Raw genomic sequence first — 19,803 nt, forward strand, 5'->3', positions numbered from 1 at the left:
AACATAGGGGTGCATATATCCTTTCTGATTGGTGTTTCTGGTTTGTTGGGATTATTCACTTGATTCTTAGATTCACTTGTTGATAGATGCATGTTTGTTGTTCATAATTTGTATCTTTACCTTTTTCTTCTTCCTCTTCTTAAAGGATACCTTTCAGCATTTCGTCTAATACTGGTTTAGTGGTGATGAACTCCTTTAGTTTTTCCTTATCTGTGAAGCTCTTTATCTGACCTTCAATTCTGAATGATAGCTTTGCTGGATAAAGTAATCTTGGTTGTAGGTTCTTGGTATTCATCACTTTGAATATTTCTTGCCACTCCCTTCTGGCCTGCAAAGTTTCTGTTGAGAAATCAGCTGACAGTCGTATGGGTATTCCCTTGTAGGTAATTGAGTCTCTTTCTCTTGCTGCTTTTAAAATTCTCTCTTTGTCTTTTGCTCTTGGCATTTTAATTATGATGTGTCTTGGTGTGGTCCTCTTTGGATTCCTTTTGTTTGGGGTTCTCTGCGCTTCTTGGACCTGTAAGTCCATTTCTTTCACCAGGTGGGGGAAGTTTTCTGTCATTATTTCTTCAAATAGGTTTTCAATATCTTGCTGTCTCTCATCTTCTGGTACCCCTATAATTCTGATGTTGGTGCGTTTGAAACTGTCCCAGAGGCTCCTTACACTATCTTCGTATTTTCAGATTCTTTTTTCATTTTGCTTTTCCGGTTGAGTGTTTTTTGCTTCTTCGCATTTCAAATCTTTGACTTGATTCTTGCGCTCCTCTGGTCTGCTGTTGGGTGTCTGTATAATATTCTTTATTTCAGTCAGTGTATGCTTAATTTCTAGTTGGTTCTTTATCACAACATCGAGGGTCTCATTAGATTTCGTGAGGCTCTCATCAAGTTTATTGGCAGCTTCTAGCACATTATTGAAAGCCCCATGAGGGAGACTTTACCTTGCTTAGGTGGCCCCCACAAACACCAGATCTCAATCCAATTGAGCATTTGTGGGACAAAGTTAAAAGAGCCATCAGGCAGCTGGTTCCATAACCATCAAATCTCACAGAAGTGGACAGTGCTATTCATCAGGCATGGTGTCAGATTCCTTGCATCACCTTTCAACATCTCGTGGAGTCAATGCCAAGAAGAATCGCTGTAGTATTGAAGGCAAAAGGTGGCCCAATGAAGTACTGATGGGGTGGTCAATAATAATCTGGCCACTCAGTGTATATACACATATAATCACCTTTCTTTGGCCCCCGTATTAGATTTCTTGATAAATAATCTTCAACCTGTAGGAATTTAAGACTAGTTATGATCTATCAGCTATATCTATATTCATGTTATTCTAGACATTTTTGACAAATAGCACACAGGAAAGGCCCACAAAAATTATTAGGTTTTCCCTAAAGAAAAATACTGCCTCTGTTTTTATAATTTAATTTTGTTTTTTAATAAAATAATACCTGCACATGTTTTAAAAAGTCAAATAGTACTAAAAGTATAAAAGAAAAAGATCCAGCAGCCACCCCCTACAACCCATCCCCTCTCTCAACAACTATTTTAGATTTGGACATTTCTCCCAATTTCAAAATAATATACTTAAAGTGGTATCTCTGAAGATCATTATTTTAGATATTATCTGTTGGCTTTGTGTTCTGATAGGTGGATCTGTTGACTTTATACTAGGACAGATGAGCTCTGCCCTAAGACGTATCTCTTGTACCACTTAGACTCTGTATAACCTCTCTGTACACAACGTAACTCTCTTACTGATTATGCCACACTTTCTTTCCCTCACTTCCCCAGCACAGGTACATCTGACTTTCGGTTAAATGAATCAACAGTTGGTTTTCGTATTCTTAGAACTCTGTGCTCACTGCTAGACAAGGTGGTATGTTCCCCAAGATCATGGCTCTCATGAGGCTGCCCTAGCAGGTGCCGATGACTTGCTTCTGCTCCTCATATTCTTTTAAAGTCTAGAAGGGGGTGCAGCTGCTCATCGTCCTCCTACGAAACCCCAAGAAGGAAACGGGCTCCAGTTGTTCATTGCTTTTAGAATTTGGTGATACTTAATGAGACTGCCTTGTCATTTCTAGGCAATAAGAAAACTTTTACCTCCAAGCCCTGTTATTAAAATACTTTTTATGACAGCATAGACCTCTCCTAGATGGTTGGAGGCATGCTCATATCTCTGGCTTGACTGTGAAGAGTCTTGAGGGCAGGGATTGTGAATATGGCTTTATAAAGAAAAGGGATTTGAGAAGGAGAGGTTAAGGTGGGCTAGGCACAGGGAAGGAGGGCATGTTTATACACTTGGTCTCTGGTCCTTTTTAATTTGAAGCCCTGGAACTCCTGGAATGGAATAGCTATGCAGTCAGAGGTGGGAGGAGGGTTCTCATTCATGGTTAACCATTTACTGCTCCTCTTTTTATAGCTTATCGGTTGGCAATTGGAGGGTGTGAGGTTGAACATGTGGCTTTTGAGGCTCAAGGGTTATGTCATATTCCCACAGTTTCCTGGTGGCCTTCTTCATGTCTGCTCTCTCCAGCCTCAAATATGGATCCTTTCATCTTGTAAAACTACTTAGGAGAGCTTTAAAACTAAAGAAATATATGAGCTCAGTTTTCAGTGACAGATTTCCCCCAGTGCTGAAGGTATGGTGTGGATAAGAGAATGTGATAGAAGAATGAGTTAACTCTTGTCTCTCTACTAAGAGTTTCAATTACTGATGACTGAATTTATATCTTTTTTAGTAAGTACATTTAACTGTCTTTGGTAGCGTTTGTGGTTGCATAAGAGTTACAGTATGTTGTTGGTTACTAAATATATTATTAACCTGTTTGAGAGTAACCCTGGCACTTTTTGTTCATGAAAGTCGATTTTCACTAGCAGAAGGATTACAAACAAAATTAACTGGGGAACTTAATTTTATTTCATGTAAGAGCTTTTTTCACTCCTTAAATTAGTAATTGTAAAAATTTTGAACTGGAAAATTGAATAATCAAGTAAGTAGATCTAAGCTTCTTTGGAAATTGTACTTGTCAGTCCTATTTTTGGTTTCTTAGGAAACAAGTTTTAAAAAGCTCTTTAGATTTGAATACATTTCTAATTACATTTCTTTCTCCTCTTTTGAGAAGCTTGTTTTTCTTTAAAAAGGTGCTGAGTTCTTTGCTTGTACTGATAGGAATATTGGTTTTAAAAAATTGTATCCCCTCCAATCATAGTCATATCCTATATAATAAAAGGCTAATTAGCAATTGTCCCTTTGACCGGGAGTTTGACCAGGGGGCGGGGCTGGCTGACCAACCTCCTGTGGCCCCTCCCCCCGGCCGCCTGATTGGGCAGGCTGGCTGGACCCCACTTGTACATGAATTCATGCAATGGGCCTCTAGTATGTATATATTACAGAGCGGGCAAAGGAGGTTTACAGTTGTTGAAATGGAAAAATATATAATACAGGAATAAATAATGATACAAAAATAAACTTTCATGTACTCACAACTGTAAACCTACTTTTGCCTACCGCTGTATATAAATCCTGCAAAGGACAACACAAAAGTCACGTGCTCAAGCAAAGCTGTTGAAACTGAAGTTGTTTAGTGTGGTCACGTGGTTTATTTGCGAGTACATGTGTAACAACTGAACTTATAGCCTGGGTTGAGTTTCCTTCATCTCTGCAAATCATCGGCCACACCGACTGTTTCACAGCTGTGTGTGTAACCCCCAATGGTGGATGTGTGTGGAGATAAAGTTAGCTTCCACACCTGGAATACAAGCAGGATGAGAGGAGGGGGCGGTGGTGGGGAAACTGATCGGCAGTCATCTCTCAGCTTCTGTGTCTACAGTTTGGGGACCTTGCGCATTGCAAGGTTTATGTGACGGATTTCCACTCAGCTACACACATCTTTCCTCACATACCTTAGAGATAAAAGGTGGGAGGAAAGGGGCATTTTTCAGACTAGTCTTGTGGGGTTGCAAACCAAGGGAAAAGGTACAATCCCTTTAATACAGTTCCTCATGTTGTGGTGACCCCCAACCATAAAATGTCCCTCCTGATATTGTCTTTTACAATGATCTTTTCAGCTGCTGTCAAGTTCCAGGGAGATTGTTATTGGCTGACAATCTGTAGAGGCACAGGGAGTATGTATACTCTCTGTCACTCTCCTCCATTGCCGTGCACCTGCCCCATTGGCCATCTTCTTCTTCCCAAGTACTCAAGGTTGGGGAGTCACTGTCTTCACATGGCTGCCTCCTTGTCATTCAGTTATCCACTCATATACCACTTCCTCAGTGGGGACTTTGGTGCTCACGCCAAAGTAGGTCTAGTGTCATTCCCTGTCATAGCACTTGTTGCCATTAGATATTTTTATATTTATTTGTTTATTCTTTATATCCCTCCAAAATATATGCCCCATAAAAATTGGGCCTATCTCCTGACTTGTTGATGGGATTTAGTCCTTTATTTATTTAATTTTTTAATGTGAAAAACCAGATGGTAAATATTTTAGGCTCCTTTGGCCAAATAGTCTCTGTCAAAACTACTCAACTCTGCTACCTTAGCACAAATACAACCATAGGCAATATGTAAACAAATGAATGAAGTTGGGTCCCAATAAAACTTTATTTATGGACACTGAAATCTGAATGTCACATAATCTTTTAAAATTTTTTTTTTTTAAGGAAAGTGGTTTATTAACCCAAAGCACAGCAAGGCAAAGATTATTTGATACAAAAAGACACTCAGCGACAGGGTAATAGGAGATTATTTTCTCGGGGCCACACATCAGCTATCAAATAATGCAGCTCTGCCCGGCCAGTGTGGTTCAGTAGGTGAGCGCGTCAACCCAGGAACCAAGGAGTCCCAGGTTCCATTCCAGGTCAGGGCACGTGCCCAGCTTGCAGGCTCAATCCCCAGTAGGGTACATGCAGGAGACAGCCAATCCATGTTTCTCTGTCCCTCTCCCTGTGGAATGTCTGGGCCATTCCTAACTTCCCTTTTTCTGGAGCCCTCAGGACCTGAATGTCACATAATGTTTATGTGTTATCAATATTATTTTCTTTCCTGACCATTGTAATATATAAAAACCATTCTTAGCTTGTGAGCTTCATAAAAACAGCAAGTTTGGCCTGCAGGCTATAGTTTACTGACCCCTGATGAAGAACATTGACTGGCTGGCCCTTACTGCAAGTTTATTATTGTGAATAATAAAGCAGTGGAGTGATAGGGAGGAATTTTTACATGGAGAAAATATATTTACTCCTAAACATAGAATGGGAAAGTATTTTTATAAATCAATTCTGAATATATAGATTATTCTGGAAGGATAAGACCTTCTTTTGATATCTCTGTGTTTGGCCTGGGAGTATACAGAATACCAGACAGCAACAACTCTTAATTTCCTTTTTTTTTTTTTTTAAATATATTTTATTGATTTTTTACAGAGAGGAAGGGAGAGAGAGAGAGAGTTAGAAACATCGATGAGAGAGAAACATCGATCAGCTGCCTCCTGCACATCTCCTACTGGAGATGTGCCCGCAACCCAGGTACATGCCCTTGACCGGAATCGAACCTGGGACCTTTCAGTCCGCAAGCCGACGCTCTATCCACTGAGCCAAACCGGTTTCGGCTCCTTTTTTTTTTTTAACTGCAAATTTGCTTATTATTAAACTTATACATATTGGGATACAGACGACCAGTTGTCTCCTAATATCCAGCTGTTCCCTTCTTTAGTAATAGAAGCTCTGAATTTAAACTGTACATATGGCCCTGTTTCATAAGACTGTATTTGTCAGCCTTCTTAAAGTCAAGGTGACCATAGAAATAAATTGGCCTAGCTCTAACTGGTTTGGCTCAGTGGATAGAGCATTGGCCTGTGTGGACTGAAGCATCCTGGGTTTGATTCTGTTCAAGGGCCTGTACCTCAGTTGCAGGCTCAATCCCTGGCACTGCTGGGGCACTTGAGGGAGGCAGCCAATTGATGTATCTCTCTCACATCGATATTTCTGTCTCTCCTCCCCCCCTTCCACTTTCTCTAAAAATCAATGGAAAAATGTTTTCGGGTGAGGATTAACAAGAAAAGAAAGACAGAACTGGGCCAATGGGCTGTATGAAAATAGTGTGTGCAGTATCTGGGTTATGCTGGATTGTGCCCTTCCAGGGAAAGGGCATGCCCTCTACTCCCTTCTTTCCTCCTCCCTGCTGGAGCGTGAATGTGAAAACGGGAGCTGAAGCAGCTCTCTTGGAACATGAGATGGATGCCATATGTTTAGGGTGTGGCAGAGCAATCAAATAGAAGAACCAGGTGCCCTGGATGGTTGTCAAGTGGTCATTAGCTGTGGACAGCTTGTCCAGATGTTTGCAGGACAGAGAAAAAACGCCAACTCATTTACTAGGTGTACCGGTTAATAATTGCGGATTTTGTAATCAAAGAAAACACGATAATTTCAAGAGAAACATCAAAAGTGCTTTATTCAAAGTAATGTCCATTGCTAGCTACACATTTCCCCATCTTGCAGGTAACTTGTGGATACTGTCCCAATAGAACTTTTCTTGTTTTGAGGCAAACCATTCAGAGACCCAATTTGCCAACCCTTCGTACATTTTAAAGTGCTGCTCAGAAAGTGCATGTGCCATTGATCTGAACAAGTGGTAATCTGAAGGAGCAAGGTCTGGTGAATACAGCAGGTGGGTTAATATTTCCCAGGCAAGATCTTTTAATGTGTCTTTAACGGGTTTTAAAGTGTGTGATGGTGCGTCATCATGAAGCAAAATTACTTTGCCATGTTTTCTGGAACATTCTGGTCATTTCACGATCAAAGTGTGGTTCAAATTGATTATTTATTGTCAGTAGTGATTAGTATTAATGGTTTCACCTGGTTTTAGAAGCTCATAATACACCACATGTTCCTGATCCCACCAAACGCAGAGCGTTGTCTTCTTTCCAAAGCAATTTGGCCTTGCAGTCGATGTTGATGGTTGACCTGGATCAACCCATGATTTTGTGCATTTAGCATTCTCAAAATAAATCCACTTTTCATCGCCAGTCACAATTTGGTGCAAAAAAGACTTTCTTTCGTGCCGTTGAAACAGCATTTTACTGATGACTTTTCGGTTTTCCATTTGTCTTGGGTTCAATTGATGTGGCACCCATTTTCCTTCCTTTAAAATCTTTCCCATTGCTTGTAAATGATTGGAAATTGTTTGCTGAGCAATGTTTAACCTTTCTGCGAGTTGTTTTTGAGTTTGACGTGCATCTTCATTCAATAATGCTTGTACTTGTTGGTTTTCAAACTTTTTCAGTTGACCTGGACGTTCTTTGTCTTTCACATTGAAACCATCACATTTAAAGCGTTTAAACCAGCATTCACAATTATCTTGAGATGGAGCATGTTCACCATAAGCTTCTCAAAGTATTCAGCAGCACTTTTTTTCAAAATAAAGTAACGAATTATAACTTCCCGCGAATGCTCTTTTTTTTGGCATGAATTCGACATTTTTTTAAAAAAATATTTTTATTAATTTCAGAGAGGAAGGGAGAGGGAGAGAGAGATAGAAACATCAGTGATGAGAGAGAATCATTGGTTGGCTGCCTCCTGCACGGCCCCTACTGGGGATCGAGCCTGCAATTCGGGCACGTGCCCTTGACCAGAATCAAACCTGGGACCCTTCAGTCCACAGGCTGATGCTCTATCCACTGAGCCAAACTGGCTAGGGCGAAATTCGACATTTTTAAGCATAAAAATATCTATGATGTTAACACCTTCAGCAAATTTGACAAATGAAGTTTTGAAGCTTGTTGTCAATACAACAAAATAGCGTACATATCAAATCGCATATAGATCAACATATGTGTAACTCCATCTATTGAAAAAAATCCTCATTATTAACTGGTACACCTAGTAATCCACTATTTAAGTCTTTTTGTTAACAGCATCTAAATTGTTCTGTATTCTAATTAATACAATACTCATTTTAGAACATTTAGAACAACCAAAAAAAAAAAAGTACCAAAAAAGGGGAGGGGAGACTTGATTATAATTCTATCTGCCAGAGTCAGCCATTGTTAACTGACATCTTAGTGGACAGGTGGCATGCCCCCTCCAACCTCTTGGGAAATGAAGCACCCCATCTCTCCTTGGTTTTCTGTAGTCCTGCCTGATCCTTGTAGTCACTCTTGCTCAATCACTCCATCTGAGTGTGCCATCTAGTTCCTGGAAGGACCATGACTCATACAAAAAATGAGCTGAAAGCATTTCCTACTTCTTAAGTATTATTCTAAACATGATTTTTATTGGCCATGTAAAACCCCATTATGTAGACTTACCAGTGTTTCTTGAACTAATTCCCTATTGTTGGAGTGTTTATCCAATCTTCATACTGATTTTTATCATGACATAGCAAAGTATTTATTATGCCATTAAAAACTCTCAAACTTTTAAAAATGATTGCTATATTATGGGTACAACTGTCCCTTGAGTTGTTTATTCATTAGTGACAAGAAATTTGTTCTCATTTTTTCTTTAGGAAACACCTCTCTCTACTCCATGTGTCCCTACCAACTCCCAGATACAAGGGGTTGATATAAGATGCTGCTGGTCTGGTCCTGGCCCCACATTCCCTGGGTACCATGATTCCCTGGGTACCATGATTCCCTGGGCACCATGATTCCCTGGGTACCATGATTCCCTGGGCACCATGATTCCCTGGGCACCATGATTCCCTGGGTACCAATAAACTTTCTTACTTGCTTAAGCCAGTTAAAAAAATCCTAAATCATGCAATAAAAATTTTCTAGAATTAAATAGACTTATGGAACAGATATGAAAAAAAACACTATAAGCCTCTACTAAAATACATGTTAGAAAAGCAGAAAACATGAATAAATGGGAAGAGGGGCTATTTCTTTGGATAAAAAGGTTCAATATTAGCAAGATATCAATTCATTTCAAACTAATTAATGCACTTAAAGCAATTATAATTGTAGTGAAAACTGTGATTATCTCCCAACATCTATTCCAATCCAGGTCTGTGGGTGTGCCTGATTAACCCAATTAGATCATTTTGATTCTGTCCTTCATTGTTGTGATTGATTTTTTAAAAATGAGAATTCAGGCTAATGACACACAAACAATTTTCTGGTGCCTTTTTGTCTTCTGCTAGATGTGAGCAAGGATGCAGTGGTCTGGATCTGTCAGCCATCCTACACCTATGAGCTGAAGGGTGAACTTGACATTGGATAGTAGAGCTGAAAGATGGAAATACAGGGGTTATTAATGACATTGATGGGCAATTGATTCAAGCACCACTGACATTTGGTTTACCTTTGGACTCATAGTTATGAAAGCCACTCAATTCCTTTATTGTTTAAGCCTCTTTGACTTGGGCGTTCAGTGTTTTGCAGCATAGAGCATGCTAACTGACATGGTAATCATTATTTCTCAGGGATTTCCTTTTAAAAGAAATGAAAAAATGCTTTTAAAACTTAAAGAAGGAAAAAATTAAATTTTTAGAGTAATTTTAGCATTGTAATACTATTAACAAATATTGACCATTTAGGCCAATGAAGTAGAACAGAAAGTTCAGAAACAGACTCTAATACATGCACTTACTATATGATAAAGTTGGATTATTTTAATAAACAGTGCTGAGACCATTGGTAACTATTTGGAAAAAAATACAACAACAACAAAATAACATTAGTCCTCTTCCTTGTACCAAATAAATCCTATCTAGGTTAAGAGTTAAATGTAAAAGATTAAACCAAGAACTAAAAGAATATATAGATACCAAATCTTGGAGTTGATAAAGGCCTTATAAATTGAAAGTCAAAGAAAATGTGAAGGAAATATAGGAGAGTCTTGAAGTATTTAAAACTTTATATGCCAAAGAATACCATAATAAAAATGTATGGTCAAAAGGTAAATTGTTACATACAGAGTAATATATTCCATTAATTTGATTTTATTTGTACTGTGTTCAAAAGATTAAAACCAGTTTTTATAGGCATGATATATGAAACCTCAAGACTGATCATCTTTCACCCCATCAGCATTTTCTTTTGGGAACACTGTGTAATGGGTTTTAGTCGATTCTACAGGAAGTAAGACATCAATGATTGGAAATGAAAAAAATTTCTCTGTAAACTTTTATTGAGTTAAAGCTTTTGTTCAACCCAGCTTTTTCTTCCATGAGGCATGCTATTCAAAACTTAAGTGCACTGATTGATTGATACTTTTCTTTTATCAGGAAACCATGTTATTGCAATATATTATACTATAAACATACAGTACAAATCCTATCTGTAGAGTAATAGTTACTATCAACATCAAAGACTCTTATTTTCTCAACATTTAACTTCATTTTTCGTTTTAAAATATTTAACCTATTTACAAATTCTAATGACATTTTTTGTTCTTTTCCTGTTGCTTTGTAATGTTACAATCAATTTTACAGTCTTTATTTGTATTTTATCTCCAGAGTTTGTTTCGATTAGTCTCCTCCCCCCCAAACTTTTGCAGTTACTCTCTATGTGTATCCCCTTAAACATTGTTGTTCCTTCCATTAACTTGGTCTAGGTAGAAGCAACCTTCTCTGTCTATTCTGGTTCCTCGTTTGAACTGCTAAGTCCCTTTGATGTCTATGAAGTTCCTTTGCTATCTTGGGTCTGGGAGTGTGTTTTCCCAAGCAACTGTATAGGTGTGATGGGTGCTGAGCTAAAAAATTGTGAGGCATCATCTGGGCCTAGAGAGGGAGGGCCTTTTAGTCAAAGGCAAGATGAAGAACCAGAGGAAACTAGTTAGCATTGAAGAGATAACACCCAGAGACAAGCAAGCACATAGGCCAGCTGTGAGGAAGACATGGCTTGGTTCTTGATAGGGAAACTGGCTGTTTTTTGTTACTGTCCTTGGTTTCTCAGAAAACCTTTGCCTATCCTTGTATATATCTTCTGTCCCCACCCACTCCTACCACACACCCACCCTGTACCCCTTTCTTTGCCTGAGTTGATTGCTCTTCGCAGATCAGGCAGCAGTCACACCATTGTTGCTGTGGGATGTTTTCCTCTCCACACAAGACTCAGGAGAGAGTGAGGGCCCACCTCACTGTCTCCTGTAGTGACTTTGGATTTATCTTACCAGGTATCTCCTTTTAAGTGATCTCTTCCAATAATTTTATTCCTTTACTAAATCCCTTTTCCTGAAATTCTCCTTCACTCCTCAGAGTTTAACTCTCTCCCTAGAGCAATGGTTCTCAACCTTGGCTGTACATTAGAATCACCTGGGAATCTTTTTAAAATCCTGATTTCTGGGCCTCATCCTCCGGAAATTCTGTTTCTTTGTTACTAATGTTGTGGCCCCACCCCATAACAAAGACACAGAATTTCGGGAGGATGAGGCCCAGAAATCAGGATTTTAAAAAGATTCCCAGGTGATGCTAATGTGCAGCCAAGGTTGAGAACCACTGCCCTAGAGACTTGAATCTGTACAGATTTACCAGTGTGTCTCACATAATTAGGTCAGGGATACTCATCTGCAGCTAATTTTGCACTTTTCGTCTGATACAGGCTTTGCTTTAGGCTTAAATATATACCAATAATTATGAGTAATGTACTTATCAAACACAAACCCCTTTTTAGAGTATATATGTTTTCCAGGTATTCATGGCTATATTCTCTTTTATTAATTCATGTATTTACTTTTTTAATTTATGACTGTTGTCTAGTTCAAGGATCACAAACTGGCAGTTGTTTGTTGAATTCAACCTGGGGCTGATATATTCTGTTGGGATGGAATCAAGTAGTTATTGTGTTGTTTTAATGTAAACTTATCTTCTGATGGGGCATGCTCGCCCCTCCTCTCCCTTACACCTGGTACTTCCCTCATTTTTGTTAACTCCCCTCTCCTTGAAGGCATTTGGGTTTTAAGTTTGGGACCTTGAGCTCAAAATGTCATTGTAATTTATTTACTTGAAAATAGTTTTCTTAAATATTTATAATGGATGATGCTGTGAATTAGAGGCACATGTCATGAATTGCAATTTAGGTCAGTTATTTGTTGGCTGTGCCTAGAAAATGACTTTGAATTGGTTTCCTGTCCAACTAAAAAGATTTTTTTTGCCCTAGCCGGTTTGGCTCAGTGGATAGAGCATCGGCCCAGGGACTGAAGGGTCCAGGGTTCGATTCCGGTCAAGCGCATGTACCTCAGTTGCAGGCTCAATCCCCGGCCCTGGTTGGGGCACTTGAAGGAAGCAACCAATTGATGTGTCTCTCTCACATCAATGTTTCTCTGTCTGTCTCTCCCCCTCCGTTCCACTCTCTCTAAAAATCACTGGAAAAATATCCTCAGGTGAGGATGAACAACAACAAAAAAGTTTTTACAGTCCTATGCTGTTTCTAAAATGTTTCCATCTAAAACATGTTATTATATGTTTCATTTAATTAGGTTGCCTGTCATTTTGCTAAAGGCACAATTAGTGATATCTCTATTGTGTTTGATTAAAAACTAATATACTAGGAGGGAGACCAAGATGGCGGCGTAGGTAAACACCGGAGACCGCTGCCGCAAACAACCATTTCAAAAATACAACTAAAAGACTGAACGGACATCACCCAGAACCACAGGAAGGCTGGCTGAAGAGAGACTCTACAACTAGAAGGAAAGAGAACAGCAAATCGAGGCTCAGAGGCGGCGCAGTGTGGAAAATACAAAGGTACCGAGGTGCGCGCGCAAAGCGGGCTGGTGGCTGAGGGCGCGGTTGTCGTTTTCTGCCGGGAGTGAGTCTCAGACTCTGGGCTCCAGATCCGGGCGAGTCTCTAGGGACCCAGACTCAAACGGGAGAAGCGGGATTATCCGGCATCAGTTGGAACCTGAGGGCAGCTTTCTCTCCGAGGTTTGCAGCGGCTGCCGGGGTTCTGAGAAGCAGAGCCTCTGGGAACGGGACTGAGCGCGGCCATAACTGCTCCCTCCGCCCGCCCTGTTGATCCCGCCCCGCCCAAACCCTGCGCACAGCCATTTGCCGATCGCCTCAGGCAAAGGCTGGATTAACGCCTCCCCAGAAGGCAGACGTTTTCCATACAGCTGATTCCTATAGCCAGTCGGCCTGGTGGTCAAATCCCTCTAGTGTTAACTACAACAATTAAGGCTTGGCTAGAACAAGACTGCGCACAGAGACCACAAGGGGGTGCACCAAGAAAGCATAAAAGATGCGGAGACAAAAAAACATGACAGAAATGGAGGATATGGAGCTAAGAATCGCAATTTTGAGGGCTTGCCATAAATTTGTGCAGAGCCTCACGAAAACTAATGAGACCCTCGATGCTACGATAAAGAAATTAGAAAGTAAGCATACACAGACTGAAATAAAGAATATTATACCCAATAGCAGACCAGAGGAGCACAATAATCAAACCAAAGATTCGACAAAAAACACCCAATTGGAAAAGCAAAATGAAAAAAGAATCCGAAAGTGTGAAGATAGTGTAAGGAGCCTCTGGGACAGCTTTAAGCGGACTAATATCAGAATTATTGGAGTGCCAGAAGATGAGAGACAGCAAGATATTGAAAACCTATTTCAAGAAATAATGGCAGAAAACTTCCCCCATCTGGAGAAAGAAATGGACTTACAGGTCCAAGAAGCGCAGAGAACCCCAAACAAAAGGAATCCAAAGAGGACCACACCAAGACACATCATAATTAAAATGCCAAGAGCAAAAGACAAAGAGAAAATCTTAAAAGCAGCAAGAGAAAGAGGCTCAATTACATACAAGGGAATACCCATACGACTGTCAGCTGATTTCTCAACAGAAACTTTGCAGGCCAGAAGGGAGTGGCAAGAAATATTCAAAGTGCTGAATACCAAGAACCTACAACCAAGATTACTTTATCCAGCAAAGCTATCATTCAGAATTGAAGGTCAGATAAAGAGCTTCACAGATAAGGAAAAACTAAAGGAGTTCATCACCGCCAAACTAGTATTATAAGAAATGCTGAAAGGTATCCTTTAAGAAGAGGAAGAAGAAAAAGGTAAAGATACAAATTATGAACAACAAACATGCATCTATCAACAAATGAATCTAAGAATCAAGTGAATAAATAACCTGATGTACAGAATGAACTGGTGATTATAATAGAATCAGGGACATAGAAAGGGAATAGACTGACTATTCTTGGGGGGAAAAGGGGTGTGGGAGATGCGGGAAGTGACTGGACAAAAATCATGCACCTATGGATGAACACAGTGGGTGGGGAGTGAGGGTGGAGGGTGGGGTGGGAGCTGGAAGGAGGGGAGTTATGGGGGGAAAAAAGAGGAACAAATGTAATAATCTGAACAATAAAGATTTAATTTAAAAAAAAAACAAAAAAACAAAAAAACTAATATACTAAAAGGCACTTTGAAAACAAGATAATTTACCCTTTATGCTTTGACAGGCCTAAGAGTCTTATAGTTTTCACAGATGGCATATGTTATTTATACCAGGTGCCTGTTAGGGTTATATAAATTCTTGCTGGTATCACTGCCTCTTCTTTGTTTCCTGAAACAGGTGTACCACTTATTTCACTTTAGTTAAGTGAAAACCTTTTTGTGACCTTTTCCATAATTATGGAGTAAATAAAATTCACTTGCTCCAAAATGTAATTTAGAAATGCAAATTAAATGTTCCCCTGTAGGGGGTGCAATCTGTTTTAAACTCTAAATATGTGTAATGAAAGCTGTAAACCATAGAGGGCACATTCATAGGCACTCTGTGTATTAATGCAGATTTCTTACGCGATTTGAAAACCATGTAAATTTGATGACAGCCATTGTTTCCCTCAAGTTATACAATTTGAATAATTAGGATGAAAACAATACATTTATTTTTTGTTATGGTTTTGGGCATTGAATTAATCAGAATTCTCCCAAGAAGCAGAACCAATAGTATGTACATATAATATATTCTTACTTATATGTGTATACATTTAAATTTATATAAAATTATTATACACAAACATACAAAACATACTACATTTAGGTAGAGGTAGAGATAGAGGTAGAGAGATTGATTTATCACTGTGGGAGCTGGCAAGTTCGAAATCTGTAGGACAGGCTGGAAATTCAGGTGGGAGTTGATATTACAGTCTTGGGTCTGAAGGCTGAAAACTCAGGCAGAATTTCTAAGTTGCAGTCTGAAGGCAGAATTCCTTCTTGTCTTGGAAACTTCAGTCTTTGCTGTTAAGATCTTCAATTGATTGGATGAGGTTCACCCATATATGGATGACAATCTGTTGATTTAAAGTCTATTTATAAATGTTGATCACATCTTTAAAATACCTTTACAGCAACATCTAGACTAGTATTTGACCAAACAACTGAGCTCTATAGTCTAAACAAGTTGGCATATAAAATTAATCATCACTGGCATCTTGCATACATTTATATCAATGTAGGCATGAACCTAAAGGAAAGATAATGGCTGCTAGTCTACCTGGTGTGACTCGTTGGTTGAGCATTGACCTATGAACCAGGAGGTCACGGTTTGATTCCCAGTCAGGGCACATGCCCAGTTTGCCGGCTCAATCTCCAGTAGGGGGTGTGCAGGAGGCAGCTGATCAATGATTCTCTCTCATTATTGATGCTTCTATCCCTCTCTCCCTCTTCCTTTCTCTCTGAAATCAATAAAAAAATATTTTTTAAAAGGATAATGGTTGCTAGGTTTTTGGTAGCCTGGCTTTACTGTTTAATAGAACTCTGCAGTCATAAAAATGTTAATTTATACTGTTGTACTCCAAAGTAGGACATGAAACATATAAATCATAAACTATACCTCTTGTCAGTTTGGATTTTTTTCTCTAATTATTTTTTTGGGGGTCAGTGTCCTATAATGGTATTATTTTAGTTTGTTCTTTGAAACTTAGCTTTCAAGTTCTTCGTGTGCATTTTATATTGGGCAATCTTTTTTTTTTTTTTAATACATTTTATTGATTTTTTAGAGAGGAAGGGAGAGAGATAGAAAACCAGAAACATCGATGAGAGAGAAACATCGACCAGCCACCTCCTGCACACTCCCCACTGGGTATGTGCCCGCAACCAAGGCACATGCCCCTGACCGGAATCGAACCCGGGACCCTTCAGTCCGCAGGCCAACGCTCCATCCACTGAGCCAAACCGGTTACAGCAATATATTGGGCAATCTTGAACACATAATTAGAATAGTGGCCAAAATGTGGATTAAAGAGAGAAGGCTAATCAACTTGCTATCCTGTGGAATTTCTGAAATCCTAAAATTGTTATAACACAGAATGTTCCAGGACCTCACACAGATCCATAAAATGTATCTTGTGGGTTATGTTCCTCATTTGTTTTGTGTAAGTTTCTAGTTCAAGGAGATGTCAAGCTTGGATGTCTTCTGGTTGCCCTCATCCTATAAGTCTTCTTTTTTTTTTGGTCTCCAAGTTAGAAAGAAATCTTTTAGTTATCTTTCTCCCTACAGTTCTAAAGTAGCTATCTCACTCTCCTTTTCTCTCTTCTCTCTTCTCTCCCTCTCAGTTCTAATCCTGAAGTTCATAACATACTGTCCCTAATCTTGGATGTCTTATTTTCAATTTATGTGACAGTCTATATTTCCTTTCCGAAGGTTATTACAATTTGTTTTTTAAATCCTAGAATGGTGTTTAGTCTGTGTGTGTGCTGCGCATATGTGTGTATTTGTGTGTCTTTAGTTGTGGGATCTTGATCTCTACGTGACTTTCCATTAGCTTGACATCATCATGTGACCCCTTGGGTTGAGCAGGAAATGAGTTTTTGTCCAGAATAGCAGGATACAACAGAAATGATTTTCTTAGCTCCAAAACCTCTTTGCTGCAGGAACACAAATTGAAATAGTGGCTCAGTGATTGATTTAACTCATTAGACAGCCTGCTGATAAGAATTTATGTTTAGACTTTGGAAGAAAGGGAGAAATATTTTCAGGGCTTTGAATAGGTCCAAGTCATAGAAAAAAGTAAGAAGAAAAACTATTACTTGCAAATAGTATTGAGCAATATTCTGTGTCACAAATCAAACTTTATAGGATTAATCATTTGTCAGATTGTATGCTGACATCCTATCGTGTGATTGTGTATGTGCAGCAGGGGAGGGTCAGATATGTTCACTGAGGCAATCCCTAATATAAAGTTTATTAGCTTTTTTTATTTGATTTCTCCTTTATTAAAGTATTGAGGAAATGACAAACACTTTTTATTTTTTTTGGCAAGCTCAACTTTTTCAGGCTGTTTATTTTTGCAGATGTATTTCATCAGTTCTTAAGAATGAAGCTAGGAATGTTTCCTGGCTTCTTGGTTAGTACCACCCAGAAATTTTAAAAAAATTGTTTTCTTAGAATATGGTATTTGGGGGAGGTAGGGAATCTTCTTGTTTTTGTGAACTAGTAGATTTTAAAAATATATTTAAATAATGCATTTAAATGATGCTTTTAAATATATAGCATGTTTTAATTCCATATTGCTTTTTTTGTTAATCCTCGAGAATATTTTTCCATTGATTTTTAGAGAGAGTGGAAGGGAGGGGCAGAGACAGAGAAAGAAAGAAATATTGATGTGAACGAGAAACATCAATTGATTGCCTCCACATGCACCCCCACCAGAGCCGGGTGTAGAGCCTGCAACCGAAGTACATGCCCTTGACTGGAATCAAACCTGGGACCCTCAGTCCTCAGGCCTACACTCTATCCACTGAGCCAAACCAGCTAGGGCCTATATTGCTTTTTGATTCTTGTTTTGGGTTGATGCATTCATTATTTTATAGTTAATGATTTTTTGTGTGGATAGGAGATAAAAGTTGCTCATGTTTATCTTCTTTGGCAAATTTGAATATACTGTTCATGTCTTTTTAGAATTGTTTCTTATCATTTAGTCTCCTACAGAGGCTGGTCTCCAAGGATATTGATAATTACTAATCAATTGTGACTATTTGATCAGTCAACATCAAATACACTTCTTTTTTTTTCATTTTTCCATATGTATTTTATTTTTACATGCAATAAACATTAATATTTCAAGAAAAACAATTTTAGTATAATAATGTTACTGCAATAAACATTAATCTCAAGAAAATAATTTTAAATATAATAAAGTTACATGCAATAAACATTAATATTTTAAGAAAAATGATTTTATATATAAGTACATGCAATAAAAATTAATATTTTAAGAAAAACGATTTTAAATATAGTATTACTAAAACTGTACTAACATAGCATAATATCACAAAAGTTGTAGGCAATATTAAAAAATCTGCAAATAACATATTTTCTCAATGTCTCCCCATTCACAATACAGACCAGGCACAGGGCCTGAGCTGAGGTGTATATGGGGTAGGTTTACTCTGCTTCCTGTTTCTGTACAGTCAGTGAAAGAACACAGCCTGTGGTAAGCATCAGGAGGCCCAAATACACTTCTTTGTGTTTAAATTGAATTTATTGGGGTGACACTGGTTAACAAAATTATATAAGTTTCAAATATACTTCTCATAAGAGTATTTCTTATAGTTAAAATACCTATATTAAGAAATTGTTCTGATGCATTTTCTTTGAACCAGATGACTTGAGAAAATGACTTGGAACAGTTCATTTCTTCATTTGTCAAACATTTATTAAGCCTCCCAGGCTTTGATGTTGTCCTGTCCCTACAGAAGCTGACAGTTTAGACAAAAATTGAAAGCAATGAAAATTCAACATAGTGACTGTTACAAAAGGGGTTCCTTTTCCTGATTGTGTCTTACCATTTTGGGCCAACTCCAGATGGCCTTCCAATTTGAGCTTTGAAGTTGGGGAATAAAGCAGAAGCAAGGACACAGAAACTTACTTTCAAATCAGGAAGTAAAATTTAAGCTGCCAACAGAGAACCATGTTAATATACTTCCTTTTCTCTGAAATCCTAGATAAAACTGATGTATTCATAAGCAGAGCTCCTCAAATTGAGGGATGTAACCCAATCTCTTGAAGAAAAAGAAAATCCTTGTGGACTTCTATGGTTGACTGAAATCTATAATAATAAAAGCATAATACGCTAATTAGACTGGACGTCCTTCCAGACAACCTTCCGGACGAAGCTGGGGTTGCAAGGGAAGCCCGGGTCCCAGGTGCCAGAGGGAAGCCAGTGCTAGCAGCTGGGGGAAGGAAGGCCTACTCTTGCATGAATTTCGTGCATCGGGCCTCTAGTTGTTATTATAATGTTACTTAAATAACTTACTTTACCAATATTGCTTATTATGCTATTTAATATGCACAAACATAAAATTACATATACTATTTTATGCTTATAACTCATACTAAAATCAAAACAAATTCATAAATGAAGTATAAATAGGACTACAAAACCATTACAGTTCAAATGAACATTACAGTTCAGTTCAGATCAACATGGATTTAATGGGATGGGTGATGCTGCTTTGCTGAAATAGCTGTTGATTTGGGGAATTACAGTGGAAAGATGTTTCCACAAGTCTCGTTCTGTGGTTCACCTGTTTCTGTATTGGGATTTTGAAAATGCCTGTTTGCACAAGTATGGTATTCAAACAATATTAACCCCTTTAAGTCTCTAATGGGAAGTTAGGCTAAGCAAGCCTCATCTTTGATCAAACTCTTTCAATGAGTAGTTTCGAAAGAGTGCATGGAAGATGTATCACTTGGCAACTCTGTAAAGCTTCATCACTTGAAGATAAAGTTAGCTTAATTGAATTAAACTTAGCCTTTCAATAACTTAGGTATCGGATGCAATTATTGCTCCAATCGCGTATAAAAAATCCTCTCTTGCATTTTATGACCATACGTATTTCTAATAAAT

At 38.5% G+C, this 19,803-nt stretch overlaps 1 protein-coding gene and 1 non-coding gene across 3 annotated transcripts in view; one reads left to right on the forward strand and one right to left on the reverse strand.

Moving 5' to 3' along the window:
- Positions 1–19,803, forward strand: part of ACYP2 (acylphosphatase 2) — a 90,289-nt gene that overhangs the window by 26,772 nt on the left and 43,714 nt on the right. The gene's annotated exons all lie outside the window — the stretch shown is intronic.
- LOC139020251 (small nucleolar RNA SNORA51) lies at positions 18,273–18,404 on the reverse strand. Its single transcript, XR_011473259.1, has one exon. It is a non-coding gene; the product is annotated as a small nucleolar RNA SNORA51 (small nucleolar RNA).

The sequence above is a fragment of the Myotis yumanensis genome, unplaced genomic scaffold, assembly GCF_028538775.1.
Source record: "Myotis yumanensis isolate MYYU_CA2020_CCGP unplaced genomic scaffold, mMyoYum1.0.hap1 SCAF_11, whole genome shotgun sequence".
In the NCBI taxonomy this organism is placed as follows: Eukaryota; Metazoa; Chordata; class Mammalia; order Chiroptera; family Vespertilionidae; genus Myotis; species Myotis yumanensis.